The sequence below is a fragment of the Sminthopsis crassicaudata genome, chromosome 5 (genome assembly GCF_048593235.1).
Source record: "Sminthopsis crassicaudata isolate SCR6 chromosome 5, ASM4859323v1, whole genome shotgun sequence".
Taxonomy (NCBI): Eukaryota; Metazoa; Chordata; class Mammalia; order Dasyuromorphia; family Dasyuridae; genus Sminthopsis; species Sminthopsis crassicaudata.
In genome coordinates this window covers 274,488,396-274,515,462 of record NC_133621.1, presented here as the reverse complement: position 1 = coordinate 274,515,462, position 27,067 = coordinate 274,488,396, and the positions used below count along the sequence as shown (strand labels likewise).

General features: G+C 35.7%; 1 long non-coding RNA gene across 1 annotated transcript in view; it reads left to right on the top strand.

Annotated features, from left to right (window-relative positions):
- The window catches only part of LOC141544683 (uncharacterized), a 285,498-nt gene that overhangs the window by 164,567 nt on the left and 93,864 nt on the right, over window positions 1-27,067 (top strand). Inside the window, exon 4 of the long non-coding RNA XR_012482757.1 lies at window positions 7,522-7,630. This is a non-coding gene — a long non-coding RNA (uncharacterized LOC141544683). The remainder of the gene's footprint in view (window positions 1-7,521; window positions 7,631-27,067) is intronic.

The following is a 27,067-nucleotide window of genomic DNA, read 5'->3' as shown; positions in this document are numbered from 1 at the left end:
TCCTTCCTTCCTTCCTTCCTTCCTTCCTTCCTTCCTTCCTTCCTTCCTTCCTTCCTTCCTTCCCTTCCTCCCTCCCTCCCTCCCTCCCTTCTTTTCTTCCTTCCTTCCTTCCTTTCCTTCCTTCCTTCCTTCCTTCCCTTCCTCCCTCCCTACCTCTCTCCCTCCCTCCCTCCCTTCCTCCCTTCTTTCCTTCCTTCCTTCCTTCCTTCCTTCCTTCCTTCCTTCCTTCCTTCCTTCCTTCCTTCCTTCCTTCCTTCCTTCCTTCCTTCCTTCCTTCCTTCCTTCCTTCCTTCCTTCCTTCCTTCCTTCCTTCCTTCCTTCTATTAGAGAAGCCTGGGTTAGACTCCTACTTCTACTAAGAATTAGCTATATGCTCTCTGGAAAGCTTCTAATTAGATGTGTGATCTTGAGCTTGTTATTTTATCCCTGGATTTAAATTTGATCATCTGTAAAATGGGAAGCCTCTACTATATAAATTCAAAGTTTCTTCCATATTTAAACATTTTTATGTTAATGACAAAAGTCAATGAAATGAAACAGTTTGGGAGTGTGAATGGGTGTGTTGCTTCAAGCACATGTGAAAATGGAAGGGATTTTTAGGGAAAATACTGTTAGCTCAAATTCATGCTTGTTACTCTTCTCACTCAAGACATCACTTGCTACTGAAAAAAAAGTATAAAACCAAATATAAATTTTTAATAATAATTAATAATTTTTGAATAACTGAAAGAAAAAACCCTCAAATTCCCTAATAATCAGAAAAATGCAACCAAATCAAAGCATCCTTAAAATAGTACCTTACACAGACTGAGATGATAAAAGTTATGAGAATAATAAAATCCAATGTTGACAAGGTTGTGGGGAAATGGGCATTAAAACTTTTTTTGTTAGATTGCAAACTAATATATAACATTTTTTATAATAACATGGAATTATTCAATAATGGACACAAAACTGAATTACCTTTTGAATCTGTGGTGTCAGTGCTAGAATTGTAACTACAGTGGGGAAAAGGACTTATATATAGAAAAATGTTCATAAATAAATGTGTTATTAATAGCAAAAAAGAATTTGGAAGAATTTTTCCTAAATCTAAAAGTCCATTGATCAAAGAAAGGCTAAATAAATTATGATATGTTAATATTGTGTAATATTATGGTGTCATAAAACTGACAAATATGATTTATTCAGGGACATACGGAAAGACCTTTCAAAGTGAAGCAAAAAAAAAAAAAAATCAGTAGAACAAGGCTAACCTATACACCAACTACAGATATGTCATGAAGGAAAGAACTAATTGGTCAATCAACACTATGTATCTGGCCATGAACTAGATATTAGGGATACAGATACAGAGAATGAAATAATCTCTATTCAAAAGAATTTCACATTATAAAGAGGAAAGAAGGAAGGAAAGAAAGAAGGAAGGAAAAAAGGAAGAAAAGAAGGAAGGAAGGAAAGGAGGAAGGGAGGGAGGAAGAGAAGAAGGGAAGACGGGAGGAAGGAAAATCAGTAGTAGAAATTCAGCCAGACCTAGAAGAGTATATAGAAAAAAACCATTGTTTTTTTTTTTTTTTTTTGTTTATTGTTTGTTAGTTTACTTGGTTTTTCTTTGTTAAATACTAAGAATTTTATGTATCCTCCTTATCTTGTATATGTCTTTGGTTCTTTGTTTTTATTGACAATTGTTAAGTTTTTAATTTAAAAAATTGGAACTTTATTTTCCCTTTCATTTTTTCCTAGCACAAAGATGACAGTTGCATCTTCTTTTCAACAGAATCTCTTCCTGATTCTTCCCTTTGCTTGAACCTCTTCCTCAGATGAACAGAAGACTTAGGGAAGAACAAAATCGATCAGTTGCTCTCAGTCTCTACAGCAAGCAGAAGGACTTTGCACCCATTTTTTCTTGGAGTGTTAGAAAAACAATACATATTGAGTCTATGAGAGTGCTTTGTGGGACCCAGAAATGGTAGAGAGTGTCTCCTTTGGAAGCTCTTCCATCCTGCCCCTTTTCTAGTCTCTAGCCCCAGGAGGGGAGATGTCTTGTTTTAACTAAATTTTATATCTTACTCATTGTCCGGTGCTCTACACACAGTAGGAACTTAATAAGCATTTTATTGAATTAATAATACCTGGATGAATCCATTTGGATAGATGAATGAGTAAATGAATAAATGAATATGTATCAACTTAAATTTCTCTTTGAGTTTTACCAAATCATTCCAATTGGACAAAAAATAAAGTCACTCGGAAAAACATAATTATGAATTCCTCTCAGGTTTGTGCTGAGGAAAATAAACAGTTCTATTTTGATTAATGTAATAAATTTTATTAACGCTCATTAACTGTCAGAAAGGGCTGAGCAGAGTAAAGTCTCCTATGCTCAAATATGAAATGACCACCCTGGGATTTTCTTCCTATTATTCAGCTTGTGGCAGGATTACATAATCAGTTTGCCTGTACAATGAAAGGTAATTTAGAATAGAATTGTATTTCATTAAAGAAAGAATATTTAAATCTTTGCAGTCATTTAATGCCAATTGCCTCCAGATCTAGACTGCAAAGCTCTTTGTAAATATGAAGATTTGTCCCATTTCCCTGGGAGTTGCTAAGTACCGTTACATCAATATATTAGTTGAAAGTCTGATGAAAAGAATTCAATCAACATTACCAAGAACACAGACATGAATGTCAGATGGAGGGATAGAATTTAAGACACTGAATGTTGCTATGACCATTGCCTAGAAGTTAGGATGATTATTACTCTTCCAAGTATGCATTCTAGGACTGAACTGAAAAAGATAACTTTCCAGGGAATTACTTCTCTTTTCTGGAGCTTGTTTTCCTCATCTATAAAATAAGGGGACTGGATTAGATGACTTCTAATGACCCTTCCAATGTTAGAAACATGATTATATTCTCCAGTCCCAAGAAATGTGAAAGTTAAGTCAAATAAAACTTGAATTGGATTTCTGGGTGATGTTTAACGGAGGGGCTGGCAGGTTTTTTTTTTTTTTTTTGTTTTGTTTTGTTTTTAAGAATGAAATAAAACAAGCAATTATATTACATATCATAGTTCAAAAAAAAAGATGATTGCACATGAACTGCAAATCAATTATGTGTAATTTGCTATTGCTTTTAAATATATAATAAAATTATCATGCAAATTTCCTTTTTTTTTTCTTCCCTTCCCACCCTAGAGATGGCTACTATGAAACACAAGCAGGTATATGTGTGTGTGTGTGTGTGTATACACACACACAAACATACATATATATATATATAAAATATACACTTACATACTTCTATTTATCAGCTCTTTCTCTGGAAGCAGATAATGTCTTTCTTTATATATCCTTTATAGTTAATTTGAGTATTTATAATAGTCAAAATGACTTATTCACTCAGTCGTTCTTAAAACAATATCCAATGTTCTCTTGGTTCTGCTCATTTCATTATTTTATTTCCATGTTTTTCTAAGATCATCGAGCTCATCATTTCTTATAGCATGGCAGTATTCCATCAAAATCATATACCATAACTTGTTCAGCTCTTCCCCAACTGCATTCCTTATAGTTTTTTGTTCTTTACCACCAAAAAAGAGAGCTGCTATAAACGTTTTACAACATATAGGTCTTTTTCCTTTTTCCCTAATCAATTTTGGAAATAGATCTAGTAGTGGTGTTTCTGGCTCAAAAAGTATAGATAGTTTTATATTCCTTTGTCTATAATTCCAAGTTGGATTTGGGGGATGGGAAGGACTTGAGTGACAATTATTATTTGGTGCAATTTCGGGTGCTAAACAACATTCATGTATTTGGGGAATTGACCTCCTCCAAAAAATGGGGGAAAGAGTTGAAGAAATAAAGGATATGACTTCAGTTGATATTCTTTTAGAGTCTAAATAACAAAGGAATGGCTAACTCATAATGCTCATAATGAGTCTTAAAGACTCATCATCTTGAAGCTAATCAGGTTGACTCGGAAACTCCTCTGATCAACCTGTGAAACATTAACTGCTACCTAGATCAGTACTCTTAACATTTTTTTGAGTAATAGAACCTTTCATTAACCTTGTAGAATCTATGTACTTCTCAGAATCTTTTTTTTTTTAATGCATGAGATAGATTAAATTATAAAGTAAATCAATTATATTGAAATACAGTAATCCATTTTTTTTTTTAATTTCATGACTCGGGAATAAGAAGCCTAAAAGAGACCCAGAATTTTGGATGGACCCAGACTCATTTTGGAGAATGTGAACAAGTCCCAGCTAAAACCCCACCTGCAGGAAGCCTTTACCAATCCCACTTAATTCTAGTTCCTTTTCTCTATTGATTATTTCCTATATATCCTGTACACAGTGTGGTTGTATGTATTTGTTTGCATATTAAACTCTGAGTTTCCTGAGAGCAGGAACTATATTTTACCTTTCTTTGCATTCTCAGCCGTTAGAGCATTTGCTCGATAATAAGCATTTAACAAATACTTATTGATTGACTAGTTTGCAATCTGTACTATTGGTGGAAGCATCCATGTTGATGAGATCTCCTATCCACTGAGGGATTTAGTACCTTGACCATATGTGTCTTGAAGAGGAGAGGAGGGGAATCCAAAATCATTCAGTATGTACATTCTGCCGACATTGTGGGAGATTTAAAAAAAAAAAAAAAAGACAAAATCTTTCCCTCTTGGAGCTTGTAATTCAGGAGATAAAACATACACAAGGGAATATTATGGATCAGACTTGTGATTCATTGCTAGAGAGAACATCCAAGTGAGGAAACTCTTAACACCACTGCACTTTATAATTTTATTTTTTTTTAAATTTTATTTTATTTCTTATTTTTTTATTTTTTAACAATTTACAGTTTTAGAGAATTTCCTAAGGCACTGAGAGTTTTAAGAGATTTGTCTGATATCACATGGCCAGTATTTATTAGAGGGACTTGAACCAGATGCCATGTTATCTCATCTACCATGCTACATAAACAAAAATTAAATGTTAGAAGACTCTACTCTTCCTTTTTCTTGTCACTTTCCCCTCCTTCACCAACTTCTCCTAAATGTCCTCTCCCACTCACCCCCACCCCTTTGCCTTCCAGTAAATAGCCGGAAATTCTTTCCTACTTCACAATCTCAGCAGAATGCATTTAGCTTAATCCTCCTGATTTAAGGCTAAACATCTAATCTGACAGGCTGAAAGGTGGTTTTCCTCCTAGCATTTTCCAGTGATGCATCCCATTCCAACATGTTTACTGAAAACCTTTGACTGACAAGGAGACAGCAGTAGCCTGTTTCAGCTGTACAGCTCCTGGGACGCATTCTTCATTGCTATTGGCATCAGCAGAGATAATTTAATGTTGTTTCATGACTTCAGATATGTTGTTGGGCCCCCATGCTCTTTCCCCATCTCCTCCTATAATTAAGTTAATTCAAAGGATAGCCATAAGTAAGTAGCTGAAAGGAAAGGGCCTTTGGGGAGAGTCAGGGATAATGCTCAGACACCAAAGGAATTTAGGGGGAAAACATGTGGATTATCCTGAACAAGAACATCTGGTTGGGCATGGGAAACAAATAATGCTGTTTAACTTTGGCACCAAAATGTAAACAAGCTAATATTTGGACACTGATTTACCATGTCAACCTTAACTATTGCAGTAAAGGGGGAAGGAATGAAAAACAAATATTATAATTTTTAATAAAGAATATAGACCTGCTGATAACTGTTTTTATGATAGGTGCATGGAGGGCAGTAAAGTATGACAATTGGTCCCTATTATCTGTATTAAAAGGGAGATATAACAATGACATTTAAGGTTTGATTCAAAGACCATGACCCTTGACAATATATGTTTTGTAATGGAGAAGAAGGGAATCCCCAACTATGCTGCTGCAGGAACACATAAACACACACAAATATACACTCAATATTCAAAATTGGGCAACGTGTTAAAGAATATTAGGATTTTCTATGTGGCAGCATCTTTTAAGAAATTTTATCTAACCTTAGTATGTGCATGAGAAGTACTAGAACAACATTAAAAAAAAAAAACTCACAATACTTTTTTGCTTCTTAATATTACCAAGATCTATGGAAACTCTCGAATCTCAATTTGAAAGTAAAGCCTATTATTTACCTTTACAAAATAAATGTAAACTCATTACATTCAGATTATAGTATAGCATATTCTACAGTTTATACCCTTTCTCCTTCATCTATCACATATTCTTCAATCCAGTGACTGCTCTCCTAGTTGTTTCATGAGTAAGACACATTACCTCTCCATCTCTCAGTTCTGGGCATTTTCTCTGGTCAGCCCACTTACCCAGAATGCTTTCCCTCCTATTGACTCTCTGTTTATTGATTTCCCTAGCTTCCTTTAAGTCCCAACTAAAATCTCATCTTCTATAGGAAGTCTTTTTTTTTTTTTTTAAATTCATTCCTCTCAATTCTAATACCTTTCCTCTGTTAATTATTTCCTATTTATCCCATGTTTAACTTTTTTGTGCTGATTTCTTTGCTGGTGGTCTCCCTCATTAGACAATGAATTTCTCAAGGTCAGGAATTGTCTTTTGCTTTTCTTTATAACTCCAGTGCTTAGCATAATGTCTGGCACATAGTAGGTGCTTAATAAATGTTTAGTGACCGTTTGACATCTCTTGCAAATATTCTCTGGACTTCAGTTTTCTTATCTGAGATTGAGACTTGCTCAGGCTCATACTATTCATAAATATGTAAGTGCCCATGGAATTAAGTATCCCTAAATCTATGACTTTAATAATTCACTTGTCTGATGGAAGTTATGATCTAAAATCTAAATTGATGAAGAGAGAAGGGAGTAGAAGTGAATGAATGAATGGATGGAAAAAAGCATTTATTAAGCACTTATGATATCCCAAGATTTATGCTTAGCATTGGGAATACAAGTATAATTATAATCCTTGTCCACAAGAAATTACAGTCTAATAAAAACAGACATAGTATATGGGTTAGTGGCAAGGAGAGGAGTACATTTTGGTCAAAAGATGGTGAATGGAGTCATGGAAGGAACTGCTTGAGCTACCCTTTCCAATAACAATAGCAATATAGAATTATGGTTTCAGAAATGCAAAGTGAGAGAGAGAAGCACGTTGTATCAACATGACAGATGGCAAGAAGACGGGTGGGGTGGAACATGAAGCTTAGCTGGGTGGCTAATTATAGGGGTCCATGCAGTGCTCTCACTAATGCAGAACAGTGTAGGGACCCAGGATAAATGGTCAAAGCTGAGGAAGTTAAGGTCCCTAGAACATTGTGTCTGGTTATGAAGGTGCTGTTGCACTAAGGATGGCAAGGATTGGGTGGTTCAGAGGATAGTAGTAGCCAGAAAAATGGCAAGAAGATAGCCAGGGCAGAATGTGGAGAAGTCGTAGGGTTTTGGAAAGTAATAATAATAAGTATTAATAAAGTTGTAGTAATAAAAAAATGAATAAAAGGATATAAATTATCAGCAAATAAAAATTTATATTTTATCATAGATTACATTTATTCCTGAACAACAAGAAAATGATTCCTTCAATCACTAATCATCTGGGCGTCCTGCTCTGGAGACATGAATCCCAGTCCTGGATCTACCACAGATTAAAGGTGTGTTCTTGAGTGAGTTTTTCCTCTTGCTCCTCATTTCTCTTAACTATTAAATGAAAGGATTTACCTAGATGAACTAGATCATGCCTTTAGAACTAGAAGACACCTTCAAGATCATCTAACTTAACATCCTTATTTTATAGATGACAAAAATGAGGACCACAGTAAGATCCTCACAAGGTCACACTGGAATTTGAAGTCAGATTCTTGGCCTCCAAATGTAATTCACTTTCTGACTCTGAAATTTCCTTTAAAACCGGAAGTATTCTCAGTTTGCCATTCCAGTCCCTATTTCCCAGTGTTGACTTCCTTTAGGAGCGTCCATTTTTCAAAAGGACCCAGATTAGCCATCCTTCATTCCCTTCCTGGCTATGCTTATGACACTACATACTTTGCCATTGTGCCCCTTAAAGATACCATTCCCTTCAACTCCCTTTTACTTACTTATTTATTTGTTTGTTTGTTTAATATATTCATTTCCCCTTTGAAGCCCTTGAAGGCAGGAACTATATTTCTTTCTGCTTATATTTTTATCCCCTCAGCACAGTACCTGGAACACAGTAGGCACTTAATAAATGCTTGTTAACTTGCCCATGATTTTTCACTAAATCCCATTATGTCTGTATCCATAAGGACTCTTCCAGTTCAAGCAATTTATGAGTCCTTGAGGCACAGTCATATCATATCCATCTGAGCTGTTATTCTCCCAAAGCAATTTTTGAGTTCTTATAACTTCTCATTTTTCTCCCCTCTTTTCCATCTATATCCATTCTTGTTTCCCCCCCCCCATTGCCTTCCATTCTTAATTTTATTTCATCCACTCACGTCTCTTTCCCATGCATTTTGTTATGTTAGCAGTTAAAGGATGTTTCCTCATTTATCAGAACTTTTCCTAAAGGTTACAGTGGTCCCAGTCAGCAGATAAAAATGGGGTTAGAAATGCGTTTTGTGGGTTCCAGAGAAGCTGTTGAAAATGCCAAATGGATGCTAATGGTACTTAACATTTATAAAAGAACAAGGCCTGTCCAGTGACCTGGCTTTAGTTAATTGTTCTTTACGATGAAGGTCACTTTGATGGGAAGAATAAATCTAAGTGTCTAAATTCTGAGACCAAGTGGACCAAGAGTTCAGAAAGTTGATCAAAATTTAGAATTCCATATGAATGTGTGTGTGTGTGTGTGTGTATGTTTTCTCTTTAGAAGATTGGATTAAGAATTAGAAAGACATGAATTTGAATCCTGACATATGCTTGCTTCTAGTGTAACTCTGGGTAAATAAATCACTTAGGTTAATCTACTGATAGGTTTATCACTCTCAGTTTCTTCATTTAATAAAAAGGGTAAATAGTTCCATCATTCTCCTTTTCTTTTCCCATTAACCAGATAATTTTTTTTTTTAATCTCTAACTCTCATGGAGATATCCTTTCTTTTTGCCAAGTGAAGCCTCTCTGTACACTATTTTGATTCTCCAGAAGGTTGCTTTTTAATCTCTTCTTTATAATCTTAACTTTCTCTCCATGGACTGGCTCTTTCCTTGCACAGAGCTATGTCTCTCTCAAAGGATTAAGGAGTCCTCACTTAATCCAATTATCCTTCAAAGCTATCATTTTATATCTCTTCTTCTTTTTCTGGCTTTTGACTTCATCATTCAATTGAAAATCTCTTCAAAGCTCTTAATTGTTAAATGCAATAGTTTTTTTTTTTTTTTTCTCAATTCACATCCTTCTTGACCTCTGTATACTATTTGACAGCATCATCAAAAACCCTTTTCTCTAGGATTTTCTCTCCTCTCTAGGATTTTATAAGTTTGCTTTCTCCTGTTTCTCCTCCTATTGGCTACTCCTTTTCAAGCTTTTTTGTTGAATCTTCACCTAGATCATTCCCACTAATTGTAAATATTCTTCAAGGTTCTGTCCTCAACAGTCTTCTCAAAAAGCAACACAAGGATACTCTCAAGTTCTCTCCATTGTATGACATGGGAGACACTGGCACAGGACCGCCCAGTATGGTGTGCCCTCATCAGAAAAGGTGCTGTGTTCTATGAGCAAAGCAGAATTGAATTAGCTTAGAAGAAATACAGGATGTACAAATTTAGAGTCCATCCAAAATGCTCATAGGGACTATTTAGGTCTGACATGTAGCAGAGCTCGTATTGATCTGATCAGCTATAGTCGGACATACTGTAAATTGACTCTAACATAGTCATGTCATTTTGGTCCTCTGAGAACAAAGGACAACAACCAATATTTCTTGGTTATCTCATCAGTTCCCATAGGCTCAACTATCATTCTTGTGCAAATGATTCCCAGATCCACATATTCATCTCTTACCTCATTCTTGAGATTCAATCCCACATCATCAACTACCTTGAAGTGGATGTTCTGTGAGCATCTCAAATCAATAGATCAAAAAGAAAATTCATTATATTCTTACCCAACTTTCCCCTCTACTTAACATCCTTATTACTGATGATGATACTACCATCTTCCCTAGACACTGGGCTTGTAACCTTGTCATCATCCTTGGATGTTCACTTGCATTCACCTCACATATCCATCTACTTGTTGAATCTTGTCATTTTTACCTTTAGAGAATCTTTCATATATGTTTTCTTCTATTCTCAACTTGCACAGCACCCCCTCATCCAAGCCTATTTCCTCTTGACTGGACTATTGTAAAAATAGCCATTTAATTGTCCTCCTTGCCTCAAGTTTCCTAAGAATTATGTGCAGAAGTAGAAAGATTAACCGTGTCAAAGAGAATGGCTTCCTCTTCTTCAAACACTGGGGGAAAGAATGGTTGATGATATAGAAGTATTTTGTAGTGATGGAGTAGGAAATATGAGGGACTTGATGAGGCTTGGTCCCAATTTTCTCAATAAAGCAGTAGGTAAAGTTATCAGTTGTTAGAGGCGGGAGATGGAGAGTCACTGGAGGCTGGAGGAGAGAAAACAAAGTTTGGAACCAGCTAATTCAATTCTGGTGCCAGCTTGAAGCCATATGAGAGATAATTATTATATTTTCAGTGTGAATACTTATATCTCAAAATCAGCCAATGCTATAGATCAGAGCTTGATTTGTTATTTTATTGATTGTCTAGATTTAAGAAAGTGGTGGAAGAAATGATAACCATGCAGATCAAACTTAAAAGCATGCTTCTAAGGCAGCTAAGTGGCACAGTTGATAGAGCTCTGGGTCTAAAGTTAAATTCCATCCTCATATATGTATAGCCTTGTGACACCTGGCAAATTAGTTAACCTCTATATTCCTCAATGGCTTCATCTATAAAATGGAAACATGTAAAATGGGACAATATTTATAAAGATTTTTGAAGACCTTAAAACACTATATAAATACTAGCTACTAGAATTTCCCCCTCAGAAATTTAGTTGTTATACATTTAGCAGTAGGCTACTATTGGAATCATCATCACAGGAATCAAAAAATGAACAAAAGGAGAATAAAAGAACATCCATGCAGCATAAGACCCCAGGTAAAATCCGTAAAAGAGTTCAGTAGTTTAAAAAAAGAGGCACAGGCAGGTGATGAGGTTAATCCAGGACTGAATTTGTCATTCACATGAATGGTGAATCGCAAGAAATTCAAGAGCAAAAAGTAATATTGATTCAAAACTGAGAATGGAAGAAATTCTGGATAGACCTAGGGGAAGTGACTTCGGCTCTAATGGGAATGAAATATAGATTTAGGAGAAATGAGTCAGAGAGGGAAATGGAAAGAGAGAGAATATGATCAGGATAGAATTACCGAATTAACTTTCTATGTATTATATAGTTAAAATAGTTTGGGATGATACCCCAGGAGATATTTCATATGGAATGGAGATGTAGGTAATGGAAATTCAGGAAGGAAATTGAACCGGAAAGTTAGATGCCTTGAAGGATGTAAACAAATATACATATTGAAGTCTCCAAGGGAGCCAAAGATTGGAGAAAAGAACTGGATTGTGAGCCAGATACTGAATAAATGATAAAGGAGGCAGAGTCATCATTTAGAGGAACAAGAAGTAGATAAAATAATCCTTAAAGGAGGAGAGATGCCTGAATAATGGCTGCACAGGAAGGGTCTAAAAGTAGCCATGGGAAGGAAGGGATAAGCTGCTTCTAACTCAAGATGTGTGTGTGTGTGGTGGGAATTGAGAAAAGAAATAACCATTAATGAAGACTCTACAGACAAACTCTTGAGTACAAGAAGATAAAAGTAATATAAGGAAAATAGATCTAAGACAACACAAGGATCTTAATGGAAATAGAGGGCTAAATACGTCTTGATTTGGAAGATGGCAAAAGGGACCATCATGCTTTGACAGAGGAAAGAAAAAATATTGCAATTGTGATGTCAGCATCAACATCAGACTTAACTAGGGTAATGATAAAGTCAGTGTACTTTAATGGATGGAAGGTTGGGCTTGGAATGAGGAAAACGTGTTTGAAACTTGCCTTTTTAACACTTTCAAACCTGACCTGGGTACGCCTCTTATTCTAGCTGTGCCTCAGTTGCCTCACTTGTAAAAGGAAAGAACTTCTCTCCCAGCTCCAAACCTATGAGTTGCTCACCTGTAAAAGGAGGAGATAGGTTAAATGACCTCTAAAGTCCCTCCCAGATCCAAACCTATGATTCTGTGATCTTACAAGTTTTCTGGTCCCAGGAGTCCAAGCGGCTGATCCTACTTTGTGATGATGATAGGCAGTGGTAATCCTCTGCTTGCCTCAGTGATGACCCACCTGATAGAAGAGGTCACTTAATGGCAATGTCAAATCCTCCATGGCTCTCAGGAAGCTAATTATAACAGTCCCCCAATTCTGCCCCTTTCATATTGTTATTCCAGGGATATGGTATTTGAGGATTTTACTTATGGCTCACTCCTTTGGAAAGTACTATTCTTTTTTCTTCCCCTGAGCTTCGGTCACACATAAAAATGGCATAAGACAGTCAGTCACAGACATGTGGCTTACTTGCACATAATCATAGAAAGAAAAAGGAAATCAATATGTGTTAAAATAATTACCATAAGGGCTAGCCATTCTTTTTTTTTTTTTTTTTTCATAGAGCTCCATAGCTCCAAACCAGTCTATAAGCATAACCCCAAATCCAGAAGTTCAATGAACACAGTTCTGGTGTTTAGATTTAGAGCTCACTTTTAGTGACTCATAAGTAATCAATAAATCAATCTCCAAAGGCTGCTCTGCTTATGATTACACTCCTTGATGGATCAATATCTAGTTGGCCAGGGGACTTAGGACTTGGAGCATCTCTCCTTTGCTTTTCCTCACTTATTACTCTATAACTGGCAGGGATTTCCAATCCTGTGTCCTTACATTTTCCCAGTGTGACTCATCAGATTGTCTGTCTAGGACTCCTAGTTACTTCTCAGGTTTTGCTCATCAATGATGGATACAGAACTGGGCTTGAAGGTAGGTTTGGACTCAGAGAGAGACTCCGATTATGTTTCTTTTGTGTTCTGTATTACTCTCTCTCTCTTTTTTTAATGGCATCCAATCCAAAGAGCAATCTTTTTAATTGTTTTAATTAAAGCTTTTTATTTTCAAAATGGATAATTTTCAACATTCACCTTTACAAAACCTTGTGTTATAATTGTTTCCCCTCCCTTTCCCCCACCTCCTCCCCTAGACAGCAAGTGATCCAATATATGTTAAACATGTGCAATTCTCCTATACATACAAAATATGTATACAATATATATATATAAAATACATATATACAATATATATACAAATATATACAATATATATATAAATAATATATAATATAAATAAATATATACAAAATACAATATATATGTATACAAAATATACAAAAGGGAAAAAATAAGAAAGAAAATAAAATGCAAGCAAACAACAACAAAAAGTGAAAATACTATGTTGTGGTCCATATTCAGTTTCCACTGTCCTCTCTGGATGCAGAAGGTTTTCTTCATCAAAAGACCATTGGACATAACCTGAATCATCTCATTGTTGAAAAGAGCCATGTCCGTCAAAATTGATCATCTTATAATTTTGTTGTTGCCATGTACAATAATCTCCTGGTTCTTCTTATTTCATTCAGCATCAGTTCATGTAAATCTCTCCAGCTCTCTCTTAAATCATCCTGCTGCTCATTTCTTACAGAACAATAATATTCCATCACATTCATATTCCATAACTTATTCACCTATTCTCCCACTGATGGGCATCCAGTCATTGGGCTGCCACAAACATTTTTCCACATGTGGGTCCCTTTTGCTCCTTCATGATCTCTTTATGGATTACTCTTTAAAAAGTCAGTGCTCTAGCCTCATGCTGATTTTTGATTTTTAGTTCTTCCTAATGCTAAATCTTTTGTGGGTAGGCTTCTTGCCTAGGCATGCCAATTACTAAAGCTAATGTTTTAAAGTAGTAGAATGTTAGATCTGCAAAGTGGCTTTGAGTTTATTTATTTTTATCTGCTCCCTTTCCCCTTATTGTACAGATGTGGAGTCGGAGGTGGGGGTATGTTGTTTAGGGTCATAGAGGAAATTAATGTTTGAGTCAGGAGGACTAGAATCCTATTTCCTAACTTCTATCAACCAATCAATCAACATGCATTTATCAAGGGCGAAGCTTTGGGGACATAACATAGGTTAAAATAGGTCCTCGAGCATGAGAAGCTTTCAGTCTAATAAGACTGCACAAGGTACATTGGGAGGTAACCAAAATGGGGAATCTTTAGCTTGGAGAAGAGAAAAATAATGGCTTGGTTATGATATTTGTATATGTATAGTGGGGAAGATGATCACACATCTGAAAGGGACTTTGGAGGTCACTCAACCCAACTTCCCCTTACACAGACCCATTTTATGGATAAAGAAATTGAGATCCACAGTAGTTATAAGCCTGTTCTAAGGTGACACTTAGGATCTTACTTCTAGAGTCAAAATAGATCTTGGAGACCATCTAGTCTAATTCTGTCATTTTATAGATAAACTTTTTTTTTTTTTTTACAGATATAAGTTGATATAATTACATTTTATATAATGGTGATGATAATTTCATATAACAACTAGTATTTCAATTATGATTTAAACGGGTAAAGTCTAATTCTGCTAGATATCTAAGGTCACACAGCCATCTGAAGAAGCAGTTGAACTTAGGTCAAGGGACTTCAGAGCCATTGATATTTAAAATATACTAAGGTGGCTTGTTGTTTGAGCATCAGAGGTTGGTACTAGGAGCCAACGGTGAAAGCTTATCATTTCAGACTCTTTGTGACCCCATTTGGGGCTTTCTTGGCAAAGATATTGGAGTGGTTTGCTGCTTCCTTTTCTAGCTGATTTTACAGATGAGGAAACTGAGGCAAACAGGTTAAGTGACTTGCCCAGTATCACATACTAATAAGTATCTCAGGCTAGATTTGAACTTGGCTAGTTGAGTCTTCCTGATCCCAGAGCCAGAACTCCATGCATTAACTGCCCCATGTGGATGCTACAAAGAGGTAGATTTTAGCCCAAAGTAAGGCAACCAGAGCAATCTATTCATACATTAAAGAGATGCCTCCTGGAAGGCTTCCAGCAGTATGGTACCCTTTGTCAGTAAAGACGTAGCAAGCATTCCTGTTCAAGTAGAGTTGTCCTGGATAGCTTCTGATATCCTTTATAACTTTGAAATCCTGCACTGTCCCCATTTTCTAGACCTTGCCAGAAGCTCATTTCCTATAAATTAGCCTAATTTTATCTGGAAATCTCATCCTACTTCTTATTACAGTTACAATACCAGTGATTGTTAGAGGCTGAATGTTAAAGAAGAAGAACTTGTGAGTGCATCTACCCAAAAGAGATAATGTGTACTTTTAAACCTTTTCAATTATTGCATTTTCATTAAATGACATTGGTTGTAACTCATCAGTGAAGAAAAGATAGCTCCAAGTTGTCCAGTGGGATGCCAGTTCTTAAAAGTTGGTTGATATAATAATAATAATAATAAATAATATATTGTATATGACATCACCACATAATATAAATAATAAATCTTTTTAGTGATATGTTGGTATAATTATATTTGATATACATATATATCATATGTATACACATAACTAGCATTTGAATTATGATTTAAAATTTGGAAAGTATTTTGTAAACATCTCATTTTATCCTCCTGGCAACCTTGGGAGGTAGAGATAATTACTGTTATATTTTTTATCATTTTACAGATGAAGAAACTGAGGCAGACAGAAATTAAGAGGGTCAAACAGTCTATAGTTATCTGAGGCTGGATTTGAACTCAGTTGTTCCTGATTCAAGGTTTTGCTCTTTAATTACTGAGACATCTAGCTGATGTAGTAGACAGAGTTTTAGACCCAGAAAAAGGAAATCCTAAATTCAAATATAGGTTCAGATCTTACTAAGCCTGTTATTTTGGCAGTCAGGTAACTTCTCTCAGGCTTGGTTTCTTCATCTGTAAAATGGTTGTCACAGTATCAACAGTACAGATAGGTGTCAGGCCTTTCCCCCCACCTCCTCCTCTAGATGGCAACTAATCCAAAATGTTAGACTTGTTAAATATATGTTAAATGAAATATGTGTATACATAGTTATACAGTAATCTTGCTGCACAAGAAAAATCAGATCAAAAAGGAAAAAAAGAGAAAGAAAACAAAATGCAAGCAAACAATAACAAAAAGAATGAAAAAATGCTATGTTGTGATCCACACTGAGCTCCCACAGTTCCCTCTCTCTCCGTAGCTCCTACTGGATGGAACTGCTTTTCAGGTTTGCTATTTCTAGGTACCTATTGCAAGCTGGGTGGGCTGGTGATACATTATTGTACTTAATCTAGGCATTCGACTATGTCCACTTCTCAAGGATATTGTAGAAGGCATTCATGTTGGGGTAGGAGTTGGGTCTCCTGTAGGGTCCCTTCCAAATCAGAGATTCTCTGATCTTTTTGCACAGAGGAGGAGTGTTAGAAAAGAAAGCAGAATATGCTTGTGTGTGTGTGTGAGAGAGAGAGAAAGAGACAGGAGACAGTTGGGAGAAGAGATGGGGAGAGGGAAGAAAGGAGAGAGGGAAAGGGAGCAATGCAATACAGGCAGTGCTGGCTGTGTAGCTTTGGGGATGAGAGCTCTGCAGCTTAGAATGCAGGTGTGTTAAAGGCTGAAGGGCAAGCCTGGTTGCTCCCTCCCCAATGATTTTCAAGGAAAATCCAGTGAATCATGTGAAGGGCAGGAGGAGTGTGGTTACAGAGAAGCAAAGGTCAAAGTCATCCCCAAGAGACCAAAACAGGGAGGAAATGTATTCATCCTCCTTGGTTTTAATTATTTCCAGGAGTTCAATTTATTTCTTTCAAAGCACTTAGCTGCAAATGAATACATTTAGATCTACAAGGTGCAGTTCTTCCTAGAAAATGATGGAGTCACAGCCCTTCAAAGAATAGGTAGTTTCTTTTGCTCTCGACCCTTACTCCTCCACCTACTTTTAGAACTTGTGACAGCTGTTCTTCTCAGAGGTACTGTGGTAGGGTACATTGGGAACCAGGCTTAGAGATACAAAGAACTGGCTTAGAATTCCATCTCAGACATTTACTAGCTCACTTAACATCTCTAGGTCTTACTTTTCCTCTTTGGAAAATGGGATTAGTGTTAATAATAGTATGTATTTCATAGGGTGCTGCTGAGATGGTAAATGTATTATATACCTTCACATGCTATGGAATCCCCAGTTCTTTCTCCCCCTGTCTCCACCCTATTAAAAAAGAGATGATCCTTGGGAGAAATTGGGCAGATACATCAGTTTCTCCATGCTGTACTTTGGGAAGTAGTGATTTTTTTTAACCTCATGATATTTGAAATAGGCTAAGAAAATTTTCAATAGGAGAATTATAGCAAACAGGTAAAAGGAATAAATTCAGTCACACCCACTCATTCATAGCTCATTGGTTTCTCTGAGAGGCAGGAAACAAAAAAAGCTGGGTTGGTATCTGTGCTGATCAAAGGGCAGAACCAGGTGCAAAGGAGGACAATGCCCCAAAAAAGTGGAAAAGAGGAATCTTTATGTATTTATCTATCTGTTCCAGAGGCTTGTTGTATGAGGAAAGCCGGCTCTTAGGGTCTTTTTTGTAGGGAGACTACTAAAGAATACATAAGGAAAGTAGTATGTCTTTTCTCTGAGGGAGGAGGAGGAAGTTAACTGTAGAAATAATTCCCTTGTCATTTCTCATGGAGACAGAAAAAAGAAATAAATCAGAAAGCAGCATGTCTTGTTGAGCCCCTGCTGTTGCCAAGCAGATTATGTTTCACTGTGATCTATAAAAATGGAATTGTCTAGATTATAAAATGTTCCCATCTCTTATTTTTATTCTTACTTCTTTCTTTTTTCCCTCCCTCCCTCCCTCCCTTCCTTCCTTCCTTCCTTCCTTCCTTCCTCTTCCTTCCTTCCTTCCTTCCTTCCTTCCTTCCTTCCTTCCTTCCTTCCTTCCTTCCTTCCTTCCTTCCTTCCTTCCTTCCTTCCTTCCTTCCTTCCTTCCTTCCTTCCTTTCTTCCTTCCTTTCTTTCTTCCTTTCTTTCTTTCTTTCTTTCTTTCTTTCTTTCTTTCTTTCTTTCTTTCTTTCTTTCTTTCTTTCTTTCTTTCTTTCTTTCTTTCTTTCTTTCTTTCTTTCTTTCTTTCTTTCTTTCTTTCTTTCTTTCCTTCTTTCCTCCTTCTTTCCTCCTTCTTTCCTCCTTCTTTCTTTCTTTCCTCTTTCTTTCTTTCTTTCTTTCTTTCTTTCTTTCTTTCTTTCTTTCTTTCTTTCTTTCTTTCTTTCTTTCTTTCTTTCTTTCTTTCTTTCTTTCTTCCTTCCTTCCTTCCTTCCTTCCTTCCTTCCTTCCTTCCTTCCTTCCTTCCTTCCTTCCTTCCTTCCTTCCTTCCTTCCTTCCTTCCTTCCTTCCTTCCTTCCTTCCTTCCTTTCTTCCTTTCTTCCTTTCTTCCTTTCTTTCTTTCTTTCTTTCTTTCTTTCTTTCTTTCTTTCTTTCTTTCTTTCTTTCTTTCTTTTCTTTCTTTCTTTCTTTCTTTCTTTCTTTCTTTCTTTCTTTTCTTTCTTTCTTTCTTTTCTTTCTTTCTTTCTTTCTTTCTTTCTTTCTTTCTTTCTTTCTTTCTTTCTTTCTTTCTTTCTTTCTTTCTTTCTTTCTTTCTTTCTATTCCTTCCTTCCTTTCCCCTGGGAGAGAGGATGTTTCTACCTAGTTGTGTTGCAGCATGACCCATTAATAAAACCTGAGTCGTCCCACCAATCAAAGGTCTCCCTCTTACCCTGAGGACTGAGCAGCTGCAGTCATATGGATCAAATGCTCCCTGCACTCTCTGGTGCGGTTCATTGAGAAAAAATCCAAGCATGTGGCCTGAGGTTCCCCTGATGACTGTGTGTGGATGATTTCTACCATCTGTTCCACCCTCCTGCGGCTCTTGGGGACATGGAGGTATACACTACTGATGGCCATACGTGGGATTCTTAATGAAACCTCAGCTGCTGTCCAACTGTCTGTGAATATCAGATGCTCTTGGACTGTCTTCCTGTGCACAAGGGTGAGGGGATAGAAGAGGAGACAAGGCTTTGTGCTTAACCCTTTCTCCAAATCCTGATCTGCATACAGAGTGACTGAGGACAAAGCCGACTAGCTTGTGATTTATTGTTCCATTCAGAAAAGGCTTCTTGCCATAGATTTTCCTTTCTCTTGTAAGGATGCATGTGCATTTGTGATGAGAATGAAGGGGGTGGCTTGCAAGGCAGACATCCCTTTATTTCTTTTCCTATTTGAGAAAGAACAGTTTTTCAGGGAAAGAGATAAATTATGCATTGGGTCAAATAAAGCTTTCACTTGAGACCATTCCTGAAATGCAATTAAATGGGGTTTTAATTTAAGAAATATTTATGGGAAGGGGGCATAGATTATAAAATGTTAATATCCCATCTAGGGCAAATAATATGGCAACAAATGTAAGACAATTTCGGACAGGGAAAAGTGATTTTGGAATCAGGGAATCTGGGATGAAATTCAGCTCTGCCCTTTATTACATGTGTGATCTTGGGCAAGTATTTTTTTTTTTTTTTTGAGCCTCAATTTTCATACACGTAAAATAAAGGGATTAGGCTAGAGGGTTTTTAAGGTTTCTTTCAGCTTTAACATTAGCCTCTGTCTCTTCAGTTGTAAAATGGAGATAATAAAAGCACCTGCTTCCCAAGGTTGTTGTTAGGGTCAAATGAGATAATAGTGAAGTGCTTAGCACAATGCCTAGCATAGATCATAGTTATTTATATAACATCTTGATTCCTTCCTGATATTGGAATGAAAGCTCCTTCTATGTAACTTTTACCTGTAATTTTTCAAATACTTAAAGGGAATTATTATTTCTCTCTCCCCCACTATATTATCTTTTCTTCAGGCAAAATATCTTCAGGGTTCTTTATTCATTCATTCATTGTCAGTAGCTAAAGAGGGATTCCCAAAGAACTTATTTTGTGCTAGTTTTTGATACATAGAACACACATATTCAAGCTGGGGCCAAGTCTTGTCTCTGCCATATAACTGTGACCTTGAACAAAGCACCCCGTTTCTTTAGATCCCAGTTGCCTCATTTGTAAAAATAATGGATTAGATTTTATGACGTTTAAAGCTCTTTCCACTTGTAGTTCTATGAACTTATGACACTTAAATATGTATGAGTTGTTTCCATGTTAAGGAAAAGCCAGTATAGACATTAAAGAAAGATTGACTGTGACCTCATTAGCAAAACTGGGGATGCAGTTCAACAGCTTCTTACCTCCAGGATTTTTGATGAGTCAAGTAACCTCTGGGAATAAATTATTTGTAAAATGAAACTAAATGGCCTTTAAGATCCCCTCTAGAGCAAAATCTATGATCCGAGGGTCCTTGCTTCTCACATCCAAAGACATGAGTTGGGCTTTCTGATTCCTTGTCTGCCATATTTCTCTTATCTATTTCTTCATTTTACTCTTAATGCTATGACCTTAATTTATATCCTTAATATCACCTGGCTGGCCTATTGTAATAGCTTCTTTAAAGGTCTTACCACCTCTACCTTCCTAATTCTGCCACTAGACTCCTTTCAATGCATAGATCTAGATATGCTACTAGTTCTCAGAAATCTTCACTAATTATTTACCATTTTCCCCAGCAGACTGAAACCTCAATCATTTTCTCTCTCCCCTACCCCCCAATCCCTCCCACACAAAATGTCTCAACTCTCCTACAGCATTAAAAAATCTTCAATCCTTTCTTCCTTGGTGACCTTATTCTCTACTCTGAGTTTCAACCCACAAAACAACTAAATTGGACATTCCAGAGGCATCTCAAACTCAACAAATTAAAAACAGAACTTATCTTCTCTCCTTCCCTGAAAATTCATTCATTTCCCACACTTTCCTATTTCTGTTAAAGATACCATCATTCTTATAGTCTCCTAGACTTGTAACCTTGACTCCTAACTTCATGTCACCACCTATCGAGTCAGATGCCATATCTTGCCATTTCTGCCTCTAAAACTTTTGTGTCTGATCCTCTTCTGGTCTACTCATACAACTATTACTTTCATTCAGTCCTTGCAATGGTTAACTAATTGATCTACCTGCCTCAAGTTTTTCCTCACTTCAGTGTATATTCCAAACTATTACCAAAATGAAATTTCCTAAGGTCAGATATGGCCATATTACTTCCCTACTCAATAAATGTGACTTTTTTTTTTTTCTCTATGGTTAACTAATTGATCTACCTGCCTCAAGTTTTTCCTCACTCCAGTCTGTCTATTATCAAAATGAAATTTCCTAAGGTCAGATATGGCCATATTACTTCCCTACTCAATAAATGTGACTTTTTTTTTTCCTCTATGGTTAACTAATTGATCTACCTGCCTCAAGTTTTTCCTCACTCCAGTCTGTCTATTATCAAAATGAAATTTCCTAAGGTCAGATATGGCCATATTACTTCCCTACTCAATAAATGTGACTTCTTTTTTTTTTTTTTTTTCTCTCAAGGATCAAATATAAACTCTTCAGTTGAGCTTTCAAATATATTCATAACCTTGTACCTGTCTATTTTTCTACCCTCACTGGGTGTTATCCCACATTCTATTCTCTTATTCAGCCAAATTGTTCTTCTCTATGTTTATGTATTCATAACCCTCACAGAACCACAGACTGGGAAAATTGGAAGGCTCATAGTACAATGCATGGAGAAAAGCAATTCCCATTATAACACACCCAATAAGTCATTATCCAATCTCATTTCAAAGATCTCCAAGGATCTCTCACCTTTTGAGGCAGATCATTACATTTTTGTACAAGTCTGTTAGAAAGTTTTTTTTTCCTGAAAACAAACCTAAAATGGTCTCTTGGCTACTTCTATTCATTGCCCTGATTCAGCCCTTTGGAACCAAACAGAATAGCCTTTCAAATACTTGAAGGTAGTTATAATTTCCTGTGGTTATTTTTTTTTTAAGGTAAAACATATCCAGTTCAAATATCATTGACTTCAATATCTTTATTATGTTGGTTACTCTCTTCTGGACACTTACCATTTTGTCAAGGTTCTAATTAATCCATGGTATCCAGGACTGAATACCATATTCCAGATGATTTATGACAAAAGCAGAGTATAGTGGGACTATTCCCTTCTTCTTCCTAAAGCTATGACTCTCTTAATGCAGTCCAAGATTGCATCAGTTTTTTCTAGCTGATGTGTGACACTCATGACTTGAGCTTATAATACATTAAAACGCTCATCTCTTTTTCAGAATAACTGTTGCAGAGCTATGTCTCCCCCATCTAAAATACACGGAATAGATTTTTGTGCTTATATAAATGATGTCCTATTTATCCATCTTCCATTCAGACACTAAAAAGATTTTCCTGAAATGCAGGTCTGATTGTGGGAACATCCAATTCAATAAACTCCATTGGTTCTCTATTGCCTCCATCAGCAAATACAAAATGATCAGTTTGGTTTTCAAAGCCATTCATAACCTAGGTCCCTCCCACCTTTCCAGTCTTCTTACACTTCATTCACTGACATGTGCATTTCAAATCAGTGACATTGGCCTTCTGGCAATTCCATGAACAAAACATGCCAATTCTTTGATCTGGGGGTGTTTTCTCTGTCTGTCAGCCATGCTTTTAATACCTTCCCTCCTCCACTCTAACTACTGACTTTCCTGGCTTCCTTTAAATTCCATTTTTCTATAAAAAGCCTTCCATAACCCTCCCTTCCTTTTTTAACTGTCATTGTATATATATATTTGTTTATATATTGAATGCCCCTTCTAAGAAAACTTAGAATTGATAATGATCCCCTCACCTCAAATCCTCGGATCATAAATTTAGCCTTGAAGGAACCTTGGATAATGTATAAAATAGCTCAGGCTCTCCTTCCCTCATTTTACAGATGAAGAAATTGAGGTTTAGAGATTAAGGCTAAGTGGGGAGTAAATATATTATTTTTATATTTTTAGTATATATATATATATATATATATATATAATAAATAATACATTTAATATTTTTATATATTTATATATACATTTACATATAAATATATATAAATAATATATTTAGTATTTTTAAATATATTATTTTATATTTATTATATTATTATTACTTAGGTTCAACTAAGTTATTTGACTCTAAATCCAGCACTATCTTCCAGTGAGCTCACCTAGTGCTTTGGGTCTTTCTGAACCTCTCCAGCTAGGTGGCACATTATAGAGTGAGCTGATGAGTGCCAACCATAGAACCATGGAATACTATAGATTATATCATTCTGTTTTGGTCTATTATCTCTCTCCTAGACTGTGAGCTTCTTGAAGGAGGCATGTTGAACTTGAGCTTTTATATCTCTCCCAAAGTCCAAAGTCTAGAACAATATTCTATACACAGTGAACACTGAATAAATATTTGTTGAGTTGATTGAATTAATTTTAAATATGTAAACAACTCTTAATATTACCAATTATCTTACCTGTGCAGGATTTCTCAATTCAGAAATTCTTTTCTCCAACCACAATTTCCTGTTTTTCCATTTCTTCTTCTGTTTCATACCTATCAAACCTGTTTTTGGGCTTTGTTGTAATCTTTAAGCCATTGACCCTTCCCCTATTTTCTTAAGTGCTTTTCTAGTTTCAGATTCATCACTAAAACCTGAATTCCATAGTTAGCTAATTCATTAATTTGGATATAATCAACATATCTTTTTTTCCTCTTGATTTTTTTTAAAAAACCCTTTACACATATTTTTTTGTTTTTACATTATTTTCTTTTCTGAAAATATCCCTTTCTTTCCCCATTTCACTCCAGCGAGTCATACCTTGAAGCAAAGAATGGAAAACAAAGGGAAAAAATAATTCAGCAAAACCAGTGACTATACAAGCAAAGTTTTACACCCCTCAATCTCCTACATCTGCAATAGGAAGGAAGCTATTTTCTTATCTTTTCCCTTGGAGTCATGCTTGGCCGTCAGGGTTTTGCAATTGTTGTTCTATTTTTGCTATTATTGTGTAATTATTTTCTTGGTTCTGCTTACTTCAATCTACATAACTGATCTAATTCTTCTTATGCTTCTTTGAATTCTTCACATTCATCTTTTTCAAATAGCACAAAAATATTTCATCTCATTTGTAAAACATTGTTTATTCATCCTCCTGAAGTGTCTTGGTCATATATTGGATAGGTGTGCAGGCCTGGAATCAGGAGACTCAGTTTAAATCCAGCATCAGACACTTAGTAGTGTTCCAACTGGGTCAAGTAATATAGACTTTGTCTACCTCATTCATGAGAATGATAATAGCATTGACCTTCTGGGGTTATTGTTAAGCTCAAATGAGATAATTGTAAATCATTGAGCATAGTTCCTGGCACACAGTAGGTACTTAATAAATGCTTGTTTTCTCTTTCCCATGATATTTATCACTTCTATTTTGTCAGATTCCAACTCCACATAGCACTTAACTACCATCATCTTTTTTTCTTCCCATTCACCAATGACAAATACTGTTAGCGGATGTAACCAAATTGCACTGGTGAAATCAGTAAAGACAAGCTAATTGACCTCAGCTAATCTTTACTACTGCTTAATACTCTTTTAATGTCTTATTGACTGACTCTTACATTCTCCAAAGTAATCATTCAAAACATATCTCTTGAAACCCCTAATTTGTCCCCATTATCCCTCCTCTTAAAGTCGTATAACTATATCATTTGTTTTCTGAGATGATATAGGTCATCTTGATAGAGTACAGCTTCTAGGGAAAAATTAGCAATAATTTGAAGGTCTCCTGACCTCAGAATACTTCTGTTCTAACAATCTGTCAGTGATTCTAAAGCCTTCTGGCTATTGTTCTAACAATGTCTGTCAATGATTGTAAAAAAATCTTTTGGGCTAGGAATATAATAATATTTCTTCCCTTAGATCCTAGGAAAGATATATTAGGGATTCTGAGGCCCTCTGATTTTAGAGTGTTTTTATTTTAATAATCTGTCTGTCAATGATTCCAAAGTCTTCTGGTCTTAGAGTAGACCTTCAAACATAACTGACTGTCAGAAAAGTAATCTTTTCTTCAATGATAACCAAGTTTCTGAGACAATAGTGAATAGACTACCCCTCACACCTACCTATAAGCTCTGGTCTAACTATCCTATAAATCTATCTTCTTGCTCTTGGTTCTTTGCTAAATACTTTTAGAATTAGTCCATTTTAATTGCCATTACACTTCCAATAAACTTTGCCCCTTGACTTGGATACAGGTTCAAGTCTGAATATTGTTTTGAGACACCTTACAACACTGGTCTGCAAAACCCCAGGTTCTTCTGAACCTCAACAATCTATCTGATCTGATCTCTGTCAATTTTCTTCTTGATTACCTCAAAATTTAATATCTTCATCCACTTATTTTTTCTTTATTCCTTTTATTAAACAAAAAAAATTTCTCTTCCCCCACCTTCAACCATTCTTTCCAAATTTATCATTGATTCCAAAGACTCCTATCTCCAATTTGCTGATTTCAGAAAAGTCTGGAAAGACTTACATGAACTGATGTAAAATAAATAAAAAAGTAAGTATAACTAAGAGAACATTGTACACAGCAACTATAAGATTATGTAATAATCAACTGTGTCAACAGTGAGGTGATTCAAAGTAATTCCAATAGATTTTTGATTGAAAGAGCCATCCACATCCAGAGAGAGAACTATAAGACTGAATGTGGATCATAACAAAATATTTTCACCTTTTTGTTGTTGTTGCTGCTTGTTCTTTTTCTCTCACATTTTTCCCCATTTTGATCTGATTTTTCTTGTGCAGCATGATGAATATGTAAATATAACAAAAGAATTGCATATGTTGGGGCAGCACAATGGATAGAGCACCAGCCCTGAATTCAGGAGGACCTGAGTTCAAATCTGGTCTCAGACACTTACCACTTCCTAGCTGTGTGACCCTGGGCAAGTCACTTAACCCCAGCCTCAGGGGAAAAAAAAAGAATTGTTTTACTTGTTATCTAAAGGAGGGGGAAGGAAAGAGAGAATTAGAAAATTAACTTAGATAGAACTGTCATTTCTATTATATTAGCTTGTTCTACCTATAAGCACTTAATATTTTTCTAGTTGTTTAGATCTAACTTTATTTGTGTAAAAAGTGTTTTGTAATTGTGTAGAGGAGTGGGTAATTGTGTTCATATAGTTCCTGACTTTGCTTGTCAAGTAGACTTCCCCATATTTTATATTATCTACAATTATTTTAAGTGAGATTTCTTCTTATATCTCTTGCTGATGGATTTTGTTAATAACATATAGAAATGCTGATGATTTTTGTGAAAAATTTTGCTAAAGTTGTTAATTGTTTCTAGTAATTTTTAGTTGACTCTCTAGGATTCTCTAGGTATACCATCATATTTGCAAAGAGTGGTCATTTTGTTTCTTCATTATCTACTAAAAAGTTTTCTTAAATAAGCAATGAAAAGAAATAGAAAAAAATAATACAGTGGGAAAGACAGGAGATCTTTTCAAGAAAATATCAAGAGAATGTTTTATATAAAAATGACATGATAAAACACAAAAATGGTCGAGATTCAATAGAAACAGAATAGATTAAGAAGGGGCAAAAATCCAGAAAAGAAATCTATAAGACAGATCTTAATATCACTGAGAACCAGAATGATATGACTCCTGATCTAGAACTAGACATTCTGGATAATGAAGTCAAGTGGAACTTAGAAACTATTGCTAACAATGAGGGTTTTTAAAAGATGGCAAAAATAAAACAGGAATTACCCGACTGCTAAATTTCTGACAAACACTATAAAATAATGCCTCAAAATGAACTTTCAGTAACAGAAATAATTAAAAGTCGGTACAAAACAGTTATCCAGCCTAAAATAATTTGGGAAGATGTTAGGGAAAGATTCAACCTCCT